The sequence below is a fragment of the Canis lupus genome, chromosome 18 (assembly GCF_011100685.1).
Source record: "Canis lupus familiaris isolate Mischka breed German Shepherd chromosome 18, alternate assembly UU_Cfam_GSD_1.0, whole genome shotgun sequence".
Lineage (NCBI taxonomy): Eukaryota > Metazoa > Chordata > Mammalia > Carnivora > Canidae > Canis > Canis lupus.
The window spans coordinates 44,843,500-44,859,273 of NC_049239.1; the positions used below are offsets into that span (position 1 = coordinate 44,843,500).

Here is a 15,774-nt window from a genome sequence, read left to right on the forward strand (position 1 = left end):
GCCCTGGATCTCATGGTCTCGAGGCTCCTGTCATGGTGCCGGTCACGGTGCCCCCTCACCTGACCAAGTGATGGTTCTGGCCTTACAGACGGGTGTTTCACCGGACAACGTGACCCCCAGATGCAACCGACTGGTTCTTGTACAACAAAACCAGGTGGTTCAGAGCTTTGTGGGGATGTAAGGAAAACTTTTCTCTGACACTACTGTTTGTGTCACCCTTGGTGTAGAAGCCAATGCTTATATAATTTATGTCACCAGCGTTTCCGTAATAGGAGTTCTGGGTCCCGAACCGGTAGGGCAAGCTGACTGGCCCATTGCCCTCACTCTGGAAATGAGAAATGGGAAGGGGGCGTGGCCAAGTCAGCAAGCCAGTTAGGGATGGACGTGAGGCTAGAGCCCTGGTCGGGATCCCAGGTCAGGGGCCTGGGAATACACGATAGGCTCGGTATTGTGCTTATTTATTTTGGTGGCACACGTCTTCCCTTGTTAGAATGCAGGCTTCCTAAAGGCAGGGACCTGTTTCGTTCTCTGCCTCATTCCTAGCATCCAGAGCAGTGCCCGGCACACAGCGGGTCCTCTGTTCATACATCTGAATGAATGAATGTTGGAAAAAGAGAAACAGAAACAGAGAACCGTGTAGATCTGTGAATGAATCAGAGAAAAAAAGACTAGTCAGAAAGACTGGGAAAGACAGAAAGATAGACAGCAGGACGTGAGATGGCAGACAGATGGGCTGAAAACGAACGGAGGCGGAGGTAGGGCAGTGTCAGGGGACAGGGCGGAGGCGCGCGGAGGGAGGGCATGCCCTTTGCTGACTTGTCACCTGGGCAGCTCTTCAGGCGTCAGCAGGACAGAGTCTCCTGGTCAGAGGGGGTCTTGTATATTCTTCTATTGGCCCAGCTTGTCCTAGAAGGAGAAAAATATTCAATTACTATAGGAAGTCAATAAAAAGCAGCCACGTTCAAGAAGCTGTTTATGTAAACCTGCCCTAAGGACGCACACAGGGCAAGTGCCCTGCTCATCTGGGTCCATTAGTGCTAATGAAAAGCTCTCAGCATCGAGGCCCACTCCAGCTGGGGAGGCCTGCGCGGGGTGCCTGCCCTCTGCCCAGATGGCAGCTCCTGAGTCCTCACAAGAGCTACGCGGGGAACCACATCTTTAAGAGACTTTCCGTTTCTGGCCCGGGCTTCATCTATATGGTTGATGAGCTGAGAGGAGGCAGTGGGCATGGTGGCCCACACACCTGGAAGCCACCTGGATGTCACCTGGCCATCTGCAGTGATGCCTGAGCAGAGAGAGTGCCAGCATGGCCCTGTCCATCAAACCCCCTCCCCAGAAATCCTGACTCCCAAGGGAGAAACTGGATGCTGGAAAGGGTTGCTTGGCCTCACAGAAGGGCTTGCCAGAAGGCTCCTACAGAGGACCAGATCTCAGCAGTGGAAAACGAGAGTTTGCTTTCAGTAGTCAGAATGGGCCCCGAAGGAGGCTCGTATTTGGCCACAGTTGTGGGGAATCACTCGGCCAGGTCGGGATCAAGAAGGATCTGGAAGCGTGGGGCGGGGGAGCTTGGGCTGCAGTGGGCATTCTCATGGGGTTCCAGGGAGGGAGATGTTGGGGGGGTGGTTCTCAGATGCCAGTTCAGATTCCTTCCCATTCATGTCAGTGGAGGAGGGGGTGGTGGATGAAAGACTCCTCTCCCCATCCACCCATGCATCTGCTCAGGAGACACATATTGAGCACCTGCTGTGTGCTGGGGGCCGTGTCAGGAAACGGGGCTGTAAAGAAGCTCACCCTCCTGGTCGGGCGGCATTCGGGACGGAGATGCCAGGAAGCTCGCCTTCTGTGTCAGTGGAGGAGGTTGGAGGAGACAAAGAAAAGGAAGACCATAGGGCTGGGGACCAGCAGGAAGGAGGGCCATCCACTGGTATAACGCCACTGCGGGCTTAGGGAGGTTTCATGAGGAAGGGGTGGCACAGTGGAGGTGAGGCTGGCAGATGGAAAGGCAGGAGAAGGGGCCTCCGTCCTGAGACCTGCTGAGTCTCTGGGAGCTCCCTATTCGGACTAAACACACACATGTAGCAGGCTCGTCAACCACCTGCCTCTGTATCCGCTGCAGAGCTTTGGGCTACACGCTCACATGCATGAGCTTCCTGAGTGCTCATGACACCTGGAAGCAGGGATCCCATGAGCACCGCCGTTTACCAGGAGGAAGCCGAGCCCTGGAGGGAAATGATTTGTCCAGCATCCCACAGCTGGGATGCCTTGGAGCTGGAATGCAAACCTAGGAATCAGAACTAGCTGTGTGATCACACTGAGTCCTCACAGCAGCCCTGCTGGGAGGGCTATTGGCCCATTTTACCGAAGGCAACTGAGAATTACCTTGATAAATGGCAAAGCTGAGCATTCTCCCGAGATCCCAGATTCCAGGCAAAGATGTCAGAAAAGCCAGGCCCATCTGGCCTGAACAGTGATGAATCTGCTAACATTGGCCCTAAGGCTGAGCAGGGGTTCCATGCACTCTGGCCCCTACCAGGCAGGAAACTACCAGTAGGGTGGACACGGCGGGGGGTGGGGGTGGGGGTGGGGGGTGGTGCAAGGGGTGGTGCAGAGAGAAGCCCCCTGGGTCCAGGCAAGGTCCTAGAAGCTTTGGGCTGGACCTTTGTCCCGGGATGGCTCACAAGGTGAGATGCAGCCTATTCAGGCTCCTTTCTGGAGCTAGGGTCTCTGTGCCCCTAGGGAGGGGAGCCTCAATTCTAGTTCAGGGGCTGTACCCCCTGCCTAGCCCCACGGCTCAGGGAAGCGAGGAGGAGTCAGTTTTCCCCTATCCGCGTTTCTCCCCTGCCCCATCCCAGCCCTGGTCTCCAACATCACCATTCCTGCCCAGGATCTCAGGCTGGCAGTTATCCTGAGTGTGATGTGACTCCTTTTCCTCTGGTCATTGAGGCTGGAATGACAGGCCCAGGTGACCAACACAAGGCCCATCCAGTGACAAAGAGAAGGCACTGAACTCCTTCTGGCATCTCCCCACCCCCTCTTCACTGGAGATCCCGGCCCCATTGTATGCATGCTCCAGGGCTGAAATAGGCTTACCCCCTTCTGGGGTTCCAACTGCCCGGAACAGCCTCCCATCCCTCTTTGTCCTTTCTGCTCTCCCAACCCATGGCCGGGCTCCTGACTGCTTCCTGACCCAGCAAAGATCTGCATTCAGGGGAAGCTGGCAAAGGACCACAGAGGGGATGCCTGCCACGTGTTCCCCATCACCGCAGAGACGGCACTTGCCTTGGCCAGTTAGTTCCCTGAGACCTTCAGAAAGTCACTAACCCTCCCTGAGATGTCAGGTTCTCCTCTGAAAACTGTGATCCTCAATTTCAAAGCCAAAGGTGGCTGTAAGAATTCATGATATGGGGGTGCCTGGGTGGCTCAGTCAGCTAAGCATTCAACTCTCAGTTCTAGCTCAGATTGATTGTAATCTCAGGGTCCTGGGATCGAGCCCGGAGTCGGGCTCTGCACTCAGTGTCTGCACTCAGTCAGGAGTCTGCTTGAGATTCTCTCTCTCCCTCTCCCTCTGCTCCTCCCCCAGCTTGCACTCTTTCTCCCAAATAAATAGAGCTTAAAAAAAAAAAGAATTAATGATACGAAGTACTTGAACTTAACTCATATGATACAAAAACTCTTGGAAACCTGCAAAGCACTCTTCCCACGGGGAGCTATTATTCTCATATACCAGGAGAAAGGGGATGCCCAAACCACATCCACCAGTCATCAGTGGAGGTGAGCACGGGAAAGAACCACGGACAGACAGTTTGGTCAGGACGGCTATAAACATCTTTCCCCTAAGGGGCCCCAAATTCAAATTAACCGCTACAATTTTGTGATAATTGATTCTAACGATAACTCATAGTATTGAGTGCTAACCATGCAGCAGGCTCTGCTAAGCATCTCTCCAGCGTTCTCCTACGTACTCCCGGCCCACGAGGTCAGTACCATTATTGTACCATTTTACATACGAGGAAGCTGAGATTTAAGAGAATGGAATGAACTGGCCTGAGTTTATCCATATGGCTAATCAGACACAGCCACGATTCAGGCCCAAGCTGGCTGGACTCCAAATCAGAGCTCCCGACAAGACACAGTCCATGGAGAGGACACCAGAAAGAGGGAGGCTTATGTCTTGGACACCAAAATTTCCAACCCAGGGCTGCTCTAGCCTGAATCAGGAACCAGGCAGACTCTCAGGGAGCCAGCTAGCATCCTCCCCTGTGCCAGCTGGAGGCCTCTGGGGGATGACCCAATCCCCACCATCCCCTGACAGATGGGAGCCCTGAGGCCCAGAGAGGGGCAGAGACGGGTGAGGTCACGCAGCACCTCGGGGGTTCTCCGGTGCAAGCCCCCCGCCTGGGCCAGACAGCTTTATTAACCTTGCCCCTCCCACCGCCCCAGATGGCGGCTCCAGCCCATCTGCACAGCGCGGGCCCAGGAGGGGTTCTCTGATTAAGAAGAACAGCTCAGTTCATAAATCACTCCTTTTATTTTCACTGCCCTCAGCCTCAGGGCATACTTTCTGGGAAGAGAGAGAGAGAGAGAGAGAAAGCAGGTGGACATGAGCGATGGAGAAGCCCCCGCCAACCCCCTCCCCCCCAGGGGGAAGCAAATACAGGTCTGGGTTGGTGTAGAGCCCAGAAATGTCCTGCAAGCACCCCAGCCAGGTGAGGGCGCTGCGGACCAGGGCAGAGGCTCGGGCCGCAGGGAGCTGCCAACACACCTTCAGCAACCTGGTTTCCAGGCGGCAGGGCTCTGCCCTGACAAGCTGTGAGGCCTGCACCAGTCTCCCCTCCTGAGCCTCAGTTTCCTCACCTGCAAGATGGGGGGCAGGGGGGTGGCGGTTCTCAAGGCCAGTGCAACCACCAGGGGAGGAGAAGGAGGAGGAGGAGGAGGGGAAATGGGATGGAGCTGAAAGCACTTTGGTGGCTGCATGTCCAGTTCCCTCCTTCCCGCACGTGCCAGCCCTGGGCCTGGTCCAAGACAAAGACAGCAGCGGCTTTCCTCCCTCAAGGACGCACTCAGATCCAGTGCCAATCAATAACCCCACAGCCCTGCCAACCAGGTGCCCTGGGCACACCGAGAGGCAAGGGGGGCGGGCGGCTGGCGGGGGCCCGGGGTGTGAGGGGAGCACAGGGCAATGCCGAGGCTCGGTGTCCGGGTGTTCACCTACAGCGATCTCCCTCCATCCCACAAAAAGCTCGGCAAAGTACATGATCCCTCCATCGTTCCCTGGCACGGAGCAGGGAACCAAGGCTCCGCGGGGCTGGAAAGGAGGTCCCGGAGCCAGAAGCGACACCAGGTTAGCCAGACTCTGGGACCGGTGCTTGTTTTCCTCCAACAGGCGGCTGGTCAGGATAAAAATGATTCTTGCCATCAGGTTCAAAGCTGGGGGGCAGGGGGAGGATTTATCTATTCACTGGCTGTGCCTGCTGGGCCTCCTCCCAAGACAGACAGTCTCGTAAACAAGCAATTGGCCTGCAATCCTGGCATGCCTGGTGACAGCGCGACACGGGGACATGGACACAGCTGAGGGGGGGCTGCAATCTAATTAGGCTCCCGGGGGCGGTGCCGTGAAGGTTCACCAGCCAGGGCGCCGGGGATGCGGTGGGATCCTAAAGGACAGCCTCCCCTGCCCCCCCCAGACTCACTGAATGGTGAACATAGAGGGGACGGAGCATCTGGTCTGCGGCGTTTGGAAAGGCCTCATCTCTGTGGTGTGAGTTGAACCGGGCCTGGGCGCTTGGTCCCCCACCACAACCCTTTCCTCTGTCCCTGAACCCTCAGGGGGCTGTTTCCATCAGAGACTCTTCAAAGAAGGACTTCCTTCGTGAGGACGAGCTCCAACGGCCTCTTTGCACAGTGGATGCTGAGGACCAGAGAGGGGCAGGGTCTTGCCCCAAGTCACACAGCTCGGCTGGCGGCAGGAGCTCCCCATATGAAGCCCACTGCCCTTCCCCCGCTCCTAAGACTGACATCTGAGTTTATTTTGGCTCCTGAAAGGACTGGGCACGCACTAGCTCGGCGAACCCTCCCGACCACCGGGGAGGTGGGCACTCCTGCTCCACCAGTGGAGAAACTGAGACTCATAGAAGGGTGGCCTTGAAGGAGGTTGGAGGAACAGTGAGGGCAAAGCAGGATTCCTTGTCCTTCTGCCCTGGCTGTCTTCCAGAGGCATGGCCCTGGGGACTTTGGGTCTGCTGATGCCCAGAGTGACCCTTGCCACAACGGATGCTTCCCATTCCCTCCATGTCCCTGGGCTGGACCGAAGCCACAGACGGCGCTCATCCCAGACACAGGACACTGGGTCCATCCTCTTGCCTTTGCCCTCAGGTGGCCTCTGGGGACAAAGGCTCTGGGCACTCTTGCAGAGACTTTCACGAGCCAGGGTCAAGGTGCTGAAGGCACTACAACCAATTTGAACTTGGGTGTGAGCAGAGAGGCGTGGTCCCTTGGTGTATGGGGCACAGGAGAGTCCAAGGGCTGGGAGGGAGGAGGGCAGGGCAGAGTGGGGACACCCACCGGCCCCCCAAAGCCGAGCCTGCCCTGTCCTCAGGGGATGAGAAGGAAAGCCAGCCTTCCAGCAGGGGAGCTGACAAGAGATTTTATATCTCGGGAAACCCCTTTGCTTTTGGAGAGAGCCTGGGGCGGGGTGGGCAGCAGCACCTTTCTGCTTCCCCCAGAGATCTGATATGGGCTCGAATCAGGGAAGGAGGTGCTCTGAGACCCAAGAGGCCCCTGGTCAGGGGCGGAGGCTCCGGCTTCTCGGCCGCCCACCCCAGCCCTGAGTCACTTTCAAGGAGCAGAGTCCACACACTCAGAGACCCGGAGGAGCCTGCAGGCCTGGTGTCCTCCCGTCAGGCTCACTTCCTGAGGGACACCCGCAGGATGAAGTGTTGGGGGAACAGCCCATCCTTACGGTTTTCTAGGGCATCTGTGCCAGCTGGAGGGAGGCCGCTCCAGAAAGGATGTCACCCCCGTCCGACAGCCAAGGACACTGGCATGTGGGGTGGGAGGGACCTGTCCAAGGGGGCACAGCACAGCCAGGGCTGGAGGATATCGTCCAGACTCCCAGCCTGGGTGCTCCCGGCCACACACTGGGGCAGCCTTGGCACACGCTGGGGGTGGCTCAAAACTCCGCCCGGGGAAAGCCCACAGGAAAGGTGAATCTGGTGGTGGCAGGAACCACAGGACATTGGCTCCACCGCTGGCAGGGGCAGGGATGGGGAATGCCGGATGTGTTGTCTGAAACACCATTGTTGTTGGACCTTTCCCATGAGACCTAAGCCCTCGGCGGCCAGAATTGTGTCTTCTGCTTCCTCTGAGTCCCTTCAGGGGACACTCAGGGTACTGGATGGAATGTTACCGGTATAGTAACTGTGCCTGCTTCCCACATGACAAGGACGGAGCACTGTTCCCGGCATCATCTACAATGGGCCAGTTGTTCCCCGGGGAGTACACCGAGGCTCAGAGGTGAGTGAGCTTCCCACGGTGGCCCAGCCCGTATGGGACAGAACTTGGCTTCAGACCCCAGGAGGCACACTGTTCTGTGCTAGGGCGCCTCTCGGCTGATGATGGGCTCTTGGCCTTTCCACACAAGGCAGAGCAAGTGACGAAGAGAAGGAACCAGAAGGCATGGAGTCCTGGGTTCAAGTCCAGAGAACTCTGTATCGCAGGCCCTCTCTCTAACCCTGGAGTCCTTCCACTGTTTCCCACGACCAACTCGGTGGGGAGCAGGAGCCCCCCAGCTCTCCCTCCCTTCCCACATTTCATCTCCCCTCAGGGCCCTGAGCTGCAAGAGACCCTTTGAAAGCCTTGGTAATCCATCCCAAAATATGCAAGGCTGTTGCTGGGGCAACCTGGCTCGCCCCTGCACAGACAGGATTTAAATATTTAATGGCTTCTTGGGTGTTAAGGGGGCCTGGGAACTGGGTGGGAAAGGGCACAGGTCTGAGCCTGGGGTGAAGGAAGGGGGGGAGCCCTGGCAACTCCTGCCACAGAAGCCCCCCTACCTCCTATGCAGAGAAGAGCACTGGGGGCTCCTGGCTCTGTTGTTGACCTTAGTGTCCAACAGGATAAAGCAGATTGTGGCTGGGACCCAAGAAGTAAGTGAGACCCGGAATTCCACTGTTAGATGTAATGGAGGGAGGTCCCGGGAGGGGGGATTTTCTCGTTTGCAGGTGGACAAGAAAAACTTTTTTAAAAAGGTCCTGCTGTACAGTGGATGCACGCTGCATGACGGTTCTTGCCTTCTCTCCTTCGAACCTCACTCTAATCCTATGGGGCAGGCCTGTTCTTATTCCCAATTCACAGCTGAGAAAAGTGGGATCGGAGACATGCAGTGACTTGCCCAAGGCCACACAGCTGCTAAGTGGCAGACTCGAACCCAAGGCAGTGGGCTCCAAGGCCGATGCTTTCTCTGCTACATCTATCAAGAGTCAGGGCCAGAAACACTGCTTCCAGCTAGCTAGCGTGTATGAAGTCCATTCTACGGGCCGGGCACTGGGCTCAGGGCTCCGCATGCTCTAATTCACTTAACCCTTACAATGACACGGGGAGGTAGGTGCTGTTACCCCCATTTTACAAAAACAACCAATTAATTAATTAAAATCAAACTTAAAATCCTCTTATCCCCTGGTGCTTTGTCCATATCCTCCAAAGCTGGATAGGATGGCAAGAGGAAATTCTTCTGGCAACTTCGCAGTAAAGATGAGTCAGTTCATTGACTCACGCTACACATAAGACACATGCACACAAACCCACACGGATATGGCCTCGCAGACATATGCTCGTTTACAGACAGACAAATGTACAAATATACACACAGACACACACACGCATAGACACACAGACAGACATCACCACTCACACAGGCACACACGTGAAGGCACAGGTGTACACGTACGGCCACCCATCACTTTCCCCCTGACTGAACTAACAACAATGTCATGAAAAAGACATCCAAAGTCACCCGGTCCACGCCTCCGCCAACATCGAGAACATTTGAAACAGGCAAACGGATGTGACCTTGTTCTTAAAGATCTTCAGTAAGGAGGATAAACCCCATGGCTTCATTCTGATGTCTCTTCAACTAGGGAAGCTCCTCCTGGCATCGAAGCAAATTCCAACCTGCTTTACATTAATCACAGCACGACTCTCCATGATACCCTGCTTTACAGCTCCCAAAGCCCTGCTATTTTTAACGCTCCTTTTTCATCCTCACGACCATCCAGCAAGGCAAACAGGGAAGCGATGATTTTAATTTATGTGGAGAAGGGCCCAGAGGAGTTACAGGGCTTGAGATGACACAGCTACTGCTCAAGGTGGGCTTCCGTCCCACCTGTTGGATGTCTACTACTTGGCGGCTGATTTCACCAGTGTGTCAATGGGCCGGGTTGCTGTGAATGTCCTGCCAGCTTCACTTTGCTCCTCTCTTTATTGAGCTTCCTGGTCCCTCAGCCTGTGTTCAGTGAGGGGACTTCACTGGCCCTGGCTCACTTGCATCCTGCCCACGTGATGCCTGGTGCAGCATGGAGGGGAGGCCCCTTAGAGCTGGGTTATCTCGAAGCTTCCCCTACCCGGAGTTAGCAGGTTTCCGGTACTGGGGCAGATGGGTGAGGCTTCCCCCTCCTTCTCACCCACCAGGGCAGGAATCCCTGAACTCCCCCGCGCCACTGCCCCCCAAGTCCAGGACCTGTCGCTGGAGCAGAAATCAAGCCTGCTCCCTCCCCCTCCTGGCCTCATGTTCTTGGGGGGTCACTGCCCCAGTTCCATTTGCTTGGCAATAAATATTAGAAGCGCTGGGTCTTGCCAGGGCAACTGCAATTGAGTCTAGTCACCTGGCCCGAATTAGGGAGGCCACAACCCCTTCCCATAAGGGGAATGACTACAGGTATTTGCAGCTCAAGGTTTGGAGGGCAAACAACCTGAAAAACAGAAGAGACTGCTCAGAGCTCCTGTCTGGGTGAGAAAAAGAAAAAAAAACCTGTGAGGAAATGAATCAAAGGAAAATCTGTGGTGAGGCCTGCAGAAGGATAGGCAGGAGTCAGAGAGCCCTATTTTCTTTCCTCCCCGTAAAAAAAATCATCCCAGCTGTTCCTAGGAGGCAGGTCCTAAAGCAGGATGCAGGTCGGGGGTGGGCAAGGGAAAGGACTGGACTTGGGGGGAGACAGGCACGGGGGTGAGGGGGCCGGGGGGTGCTCAGACAAAGGGGAACGAGGGCGCTGCATCCTCCACAGAAGCCCGGTCACCAGCTCCACCAAACATCATTATCTCCAGGCCAGGAAAAGATGCTGGCAATCCCACCCAGAAGCCTCGGGGTTGAGCAAGTATTTGGTCTTCCGGAATGCCAGAGAGGATTGCTACTTCCTTCTGACAAAGTAATAATACTGAAGAAGAAAACTTGTTCAGGTCCAGGTTTCTCCATCTGTCCAATGGGGACAGAAATCCCCACCTCGCTCTTCCTGTGAGCTGGTGCTGGGCAGGGTGAGAAGGGACAAGAGAAGGGACAGGGCCCTGAAGGAGTCAGGACACGGGTAGTGATCTGGAGCCGAGGTGGCAACTTTTTCCTTAATGGGCCACACAGTAACTATTTCAGGCTTTGCAGACATGGTATTTCTGTCATAACAATTCAACTCCGCTTTGTTCGAGAAAGTAGCCACAGCTTGCATCTCAAGGAATGGTCATGGCTGGGACCATGTTCACTTACAAAAAAAGACCAGGCAGGATTTGTTTCGCTGCTAGTGGTTTGCAGAGCCCTGAGCCTAAGGAATATTTTAGGGACTGACCTCGGGTTAAAGCAGCAGATTAGAAGTGAATGTGGTTCACCTGTTGTGCAGGGGGCAGAGAATGGGAGAGAACAGAACCGGGCATTCAGAGAACTGGGTTCCAGCCCTGCGTCCCGGCTGTGCAGCCCCTGCCAATTCCTGGCACCTCTCTGGGCCTTGGCAGCTCCACCGTGCGCACCACTACAAGGATGAAAGCGCCTCCGCAGGTTATGGGCCCCTGTGGCCGGGGGACAGCGCCCTCAGCAATCCATGAACCCTAGTGGGGAGGCTAACTTAACTGCAGGAGCCCCTGGCAGCTGGTGAAGGGGGTGCATGTGATGATCTGAACAGCGCTGGGGGAAGCTTTCCAGCAGAAGGGGCTGGAGGAGCTGCAGCTGGTCACCCTCTATGCCAGGGCCTGGCCCTACTGCCCCGTCTGAATCCAGGAAGAGGACCCCTGGATTGCATCCTTTGTCAAGAGCTCTTTGGAGCAGGGCTCTGTTGCACCAGGGCTGTCCGAGGGCCAGGAAGGCTGAGCCCTTGGCCTTGGCCCCTGCTACCGCTAAGTCTGGCACATGGAGACATCATGTCTGGCCAGCGTTGAGGGGCCTCCCCTGCTGCAGGTCTTCCATGGTGCTAACGAAGGACAGATGACCAGGCGGAGCATATTATAAGCCAAGGATGAGCCGTCTGATTAACCTCTTGTGCCCGGGAAGGCCTCCTCCCTGTTCTGCTAAGGCTGCACAGCAATGAGAAGGGGCAGAGAGACTGGTGGACAGTGTGCCTGAGTCTGAGGCGGTCACGGCCTCTGCATCCTCAGGGAAGGGAGGAAGGCGTTGATGATGGCAATGATGAGTTAGCATTTGCAGAGTGCTTCCTATGCACTAAGCACAATCCTGAACACTTCATTATCTATTAATGCATGTAATTTTTCCAACAATCTAGGAAGTGGGCTCGATTCTTATGCCCGTTTTACAGATGGGGAAACTGAGGCACAGAGCTACTTGCCCCGAGTTGCACGGCTATCAGAGGCCACCATTTGAACCCAGGCAGTTAGTTCCAGCATCTGGGCTTGGAGGGTGTCTAAGATGTCTCAGAGCTGGTGGGGGCAAACCGAGGAATTCTCCAGAATTCGGAAACCCACTAGCAAAGAAGGAAAAGTGGAGGCCTCGGGATCTAGTCTTTGCTTTGCCACCAGCCCACAGCATACTCTTGGGCAACAGCATAATCTTGGGGGCTTGTCCTCTGTGGGCTGCCCGGGGGAGGCAGCCTGTGGAGTGGCCCATGGCATCAGAGTGACCAGGGGACTCATCATCTCTCCTGCTCACTACCTGTGTGGCTTTGGCTTCTCGGAGCCCCTGTGGATCATGTAGTCTCATGGTCACGTGAACGTCGATGAGACCACCCTGCCTGACACATGCGAACGCTCTCAAGAAGCTGGAGCCGTATCATCATTCATCAGGAAGCCACACCTTTTGCTCGGCCATCCCTAGGCCCTGAGCCAAGTTCATGGCTCCCAGCGCCAATGCTAAGCGGACATCTAGGTGTCGTGGGCTCCATTTCCAGGTGGAAAGGATTCAGGTATTAGGAATGGAATCGGTGGTCTGAATACCTGACGAGAGGAACCCATGATTTAAACATGTAAACACACGCCGCCCACAGCCTCCAGAGCTAACAAATGCCAGTGGAATAAAGGAATCAGGGTTTAAGAAGGCTCGATGAAATGAGGTCTTGGGGAGCACAGGAAGGTGGGTCTCACCCCTTATGGACCCTGGATCACAAGTGCATGGAGTGTACCTGAGTTCGGCAGTGAGGGCCATCTGCTGTCTGGTGCACACTTGAGCTGCCCTGCGGAGCACACACTGCAGGCGTGCCAGCCACCCGTGTGCTCCCTGCAAGGCGGTGAACGAGGGTGATTTGAGTGCTTCACGCTGGGCTCAAACCAAGGGCAAATTGCCATCTTTTTTGCAATTCCTGAGGATGTAAGGATAAAAGGTATGTCCCTGGTCCAGCGATCTGGGATCAGTTTCCGACTTTATGGCCCGCCTCTGCCTCTCCATCTTAAGAGTGTTGTCTCTGCCCCTACTCCCTTTCCCCTAAAAGTGATCATGTGCATGCACACATGCACATGCACACACACACACACACACACACACACACACACACTCTGATCATTTCCTGGGGAGGTGGAAGGCTACCTGCTTATGTCAGCTGCAACACTCCTCTACAAGCACACCTCGCTGGAGGCCTGGACATAAATCCCCTAACCCTGCCCTGGGACTGTGACCCCCAGCAGGCAGTGGCCATAGTTAATTTACAGGCTCTGCATGTGTGAGCCCTTCTACAAAGCTGGCTTGCCCAAGGCAACCTCGAGTGTGCCGGGGCCCTGCTGGGAGAAGGGGGTCCTGGGGCGTCTCCTTGCTGGGAAAAGGAAGAACCTGGCAGGTGTTTCATTTCCCCCTGGCAGCCCAGTAATTAAGGAAGGAGGACTCAGCAAGTTCATGGGGCAGGGACCACATGGGGATGGCGAGGGCGGTACATATGGAGCAGGCTTTAGAGGGAGGCTGTCCTAGGCTCCAGTGTGACCTTGAACAAGTCACCTCACCGTCTGAGCCCTGATGAGGTGACTTCAAGGCCACCAGGCTCTGACCACACGTCCAGAGCTGGCTCATGACCAGGAGGACCCGTGTAGCTTTCAAGAGTGTCTGGAAGACAATTCTGAGCTTTGCTTGAGGCCATGACCCCGTGAGATGCTCCTTCCTTGGTGTAATTCTGAATAGCAAATGTTGTTGGAGCAGAGAGTCCATGGGAAATGGGTCTCCGCGTCCTAGTGGGCTTTCCAAGGTAGATATTCCAGTAGGAGATAAACCCCAAAGAGAACCTGGATCCCATTACCTGAGGGCCGAGGGGCGGTAGGGGTGAGAATAAACCACCTCCTTGCTGTGTTTCCTGGGGCAGGCAGGGCCTCCCGGGTCAGTCAGGGTGATACAATGCGGTGCACTCGGAGCCAGGCCCGGCGTGCGGCAGGGGCCCCCCAGGACGGCCCCCTCGCACGGCTGGGCTCCACGCATCTTCAAGGTACCTCCATGAAGCCTTCGACAACCTTCTGAGGCATCAACACCTTGGTTGTGTGAGCTGGAAAGCCAGGTCTTTTCACCCTTCTCTCTGCTACTTTTCAAAGACCTCACCCCATTCTAAGGTCGGGGTTCTCTCCACAGCGTGGATTTAAGGAATCCTTTGTGCAACTTCAGCGGTGACGCTCAAGGAAATCCTTTCTTCTCCCAGGCCGCCCTGTCCTTGTCACAAGGTGACAGCTGCCCGGCTGCACCCAGAGGAGGCTGGCCCTCCCCGGCAGTGGCAGGGGAGCTGCTCTGTCCATGAGCCCGGGACAGACCAGGGCAGCCCCCAGCCCGGCCCATGGGCATCAGCACTGGCATCCGCACTGTCCATCTTGGGCTTCCTTTGGAAGAAGGGGGAAGGCTCGCGAAGCTGCACCACAGGGGCCACCCTGGGGGCTCTTCTGGCACGGGCGCTGTCAGGGGTGCTGCTGGGTTGGCCTTTGATGGCAAGGCTTGTCCAACATGAGCCCCAGAGGCCCGAGATTGCATGATGGGCCAGCGATGTGGGGGCTCCAGAAGGTGCACAGCTTCTCCACCAACAGTGGAGAGCCCGGCCCTGAGGCTGCCCCATGTCCCATGACCCAGAGTCAATAGCTCTGGCTGAAGGAATCTTCTACCCCCTTGTCATTTACTTACTCTTGTCAACATCCTCACAGCACTTTATAAGCCCCCTCCATCCATCCCCGGGCTCATCTCCAACCATCCTCCTTCTCCCTCACCTCACTGCAGCCTTAGTGGTCTCTTCCACATGGCAAGCACATTCCTTCCTCAGGACCTTTACACCTGCCAGTCCTTCTGCCTGGGACCCTCTTTTCCTCAGCTGTTCCACATGGCATACTCCTTCACTTCATCCAGGTCTCTGATCAAATTCTTTAGGTAGACTGTCCCTGACCATCCCCACCCCCTCTCCCCGCCAGCCTAAAATAGTCTCTCTCCCTGGCCACTGTCTGTCCTTTTGTTGTCCCTGTTATTTATTTTCTTTCCCCTTCCTTTGAATGCAGGAGGGCAGTGCCTCTGCCTGGTTCGTTGCTGAATCCCAGCATCTGCTACAGTGCCTGCCACAGGCTGAGAGCTCAGGGGGTGTTTGGGGAAGGAAGGGAAGAAGGAAGGGCAGAAGGAATGAATCTTGTGTGAGGGCCTCATTTCACAAATGTTTGATTTAACTCTTGTGAAAAATCTGGCAAAAGATGCAGGACCATGTATAATTTGTGGGACCCAGTAAAAATGAGGGATCTCTTATTCAAAAGTTAAGAATTTCAGGACGGCGGGACGCCTGGGTGGCTCAGCAGTTGAGCGTCTGCCTTCCGTTCAGGTTGTGATCCCAGGGTCTTGGGATCAAGTCCCACATCAGGCTCCTTGAAGGGAGCCTGCTTCTCCCTCTGCCTTTGTCTCTGCCTCTCTCTGTGTGTCTCTTATGAATAAATAAGTAAAATCTTTAAAAAAAATGTCAAGATGGCAACAGCAGAGCATTAAGCCAAGTGTGGGGCCATTCTAAGTGTAGGACAGACCATCCCCTCCCTGCCCCCTGCAAAAGCCCAGATTGCATACTGTGACCCTGGCCCTGGGGACGTGTTATTACCACTGCCATAGTGCCATTTGGAGATAAGAGGAGCAGAATGGTGTAGGGGCTTGTCCAGTGACACAGCATCACGCCATGGCTTGGAACCTTACAAGCTCTTACTGCCCAGTTCCTGCAGTGGCTGCAGAAGAAATCTTGTTACCTCCACACACCTAGAAATCTGGGGACCCAGCCGAGGAAGGACATGAGGGAGGAAAATGGCTTGTGAATCTGTTGACCTCACAGCTTCATGATTTATATATATATATATATATATATATATATATATATA

At 55.4% G+C, this 15,774-nt stretch overlaps 1 protein-coding gene across 1 annotated transcript in view; it reads right to left on the minus strand.

The window, feature by feature from the left end:
- Positions 1-15,774, minus strand: part of TSPAN18 (tetraspanin 18) — a 185,850-nt gene that overhangs the window by 28,412 nt on the left and 141,664 nt on the right. The window contains 1 exon segment of the mRNA XM_038563502.1: positions 824-906. The gene's annotated coding sequence lies outside the window, so the exon portion shown is untranslated.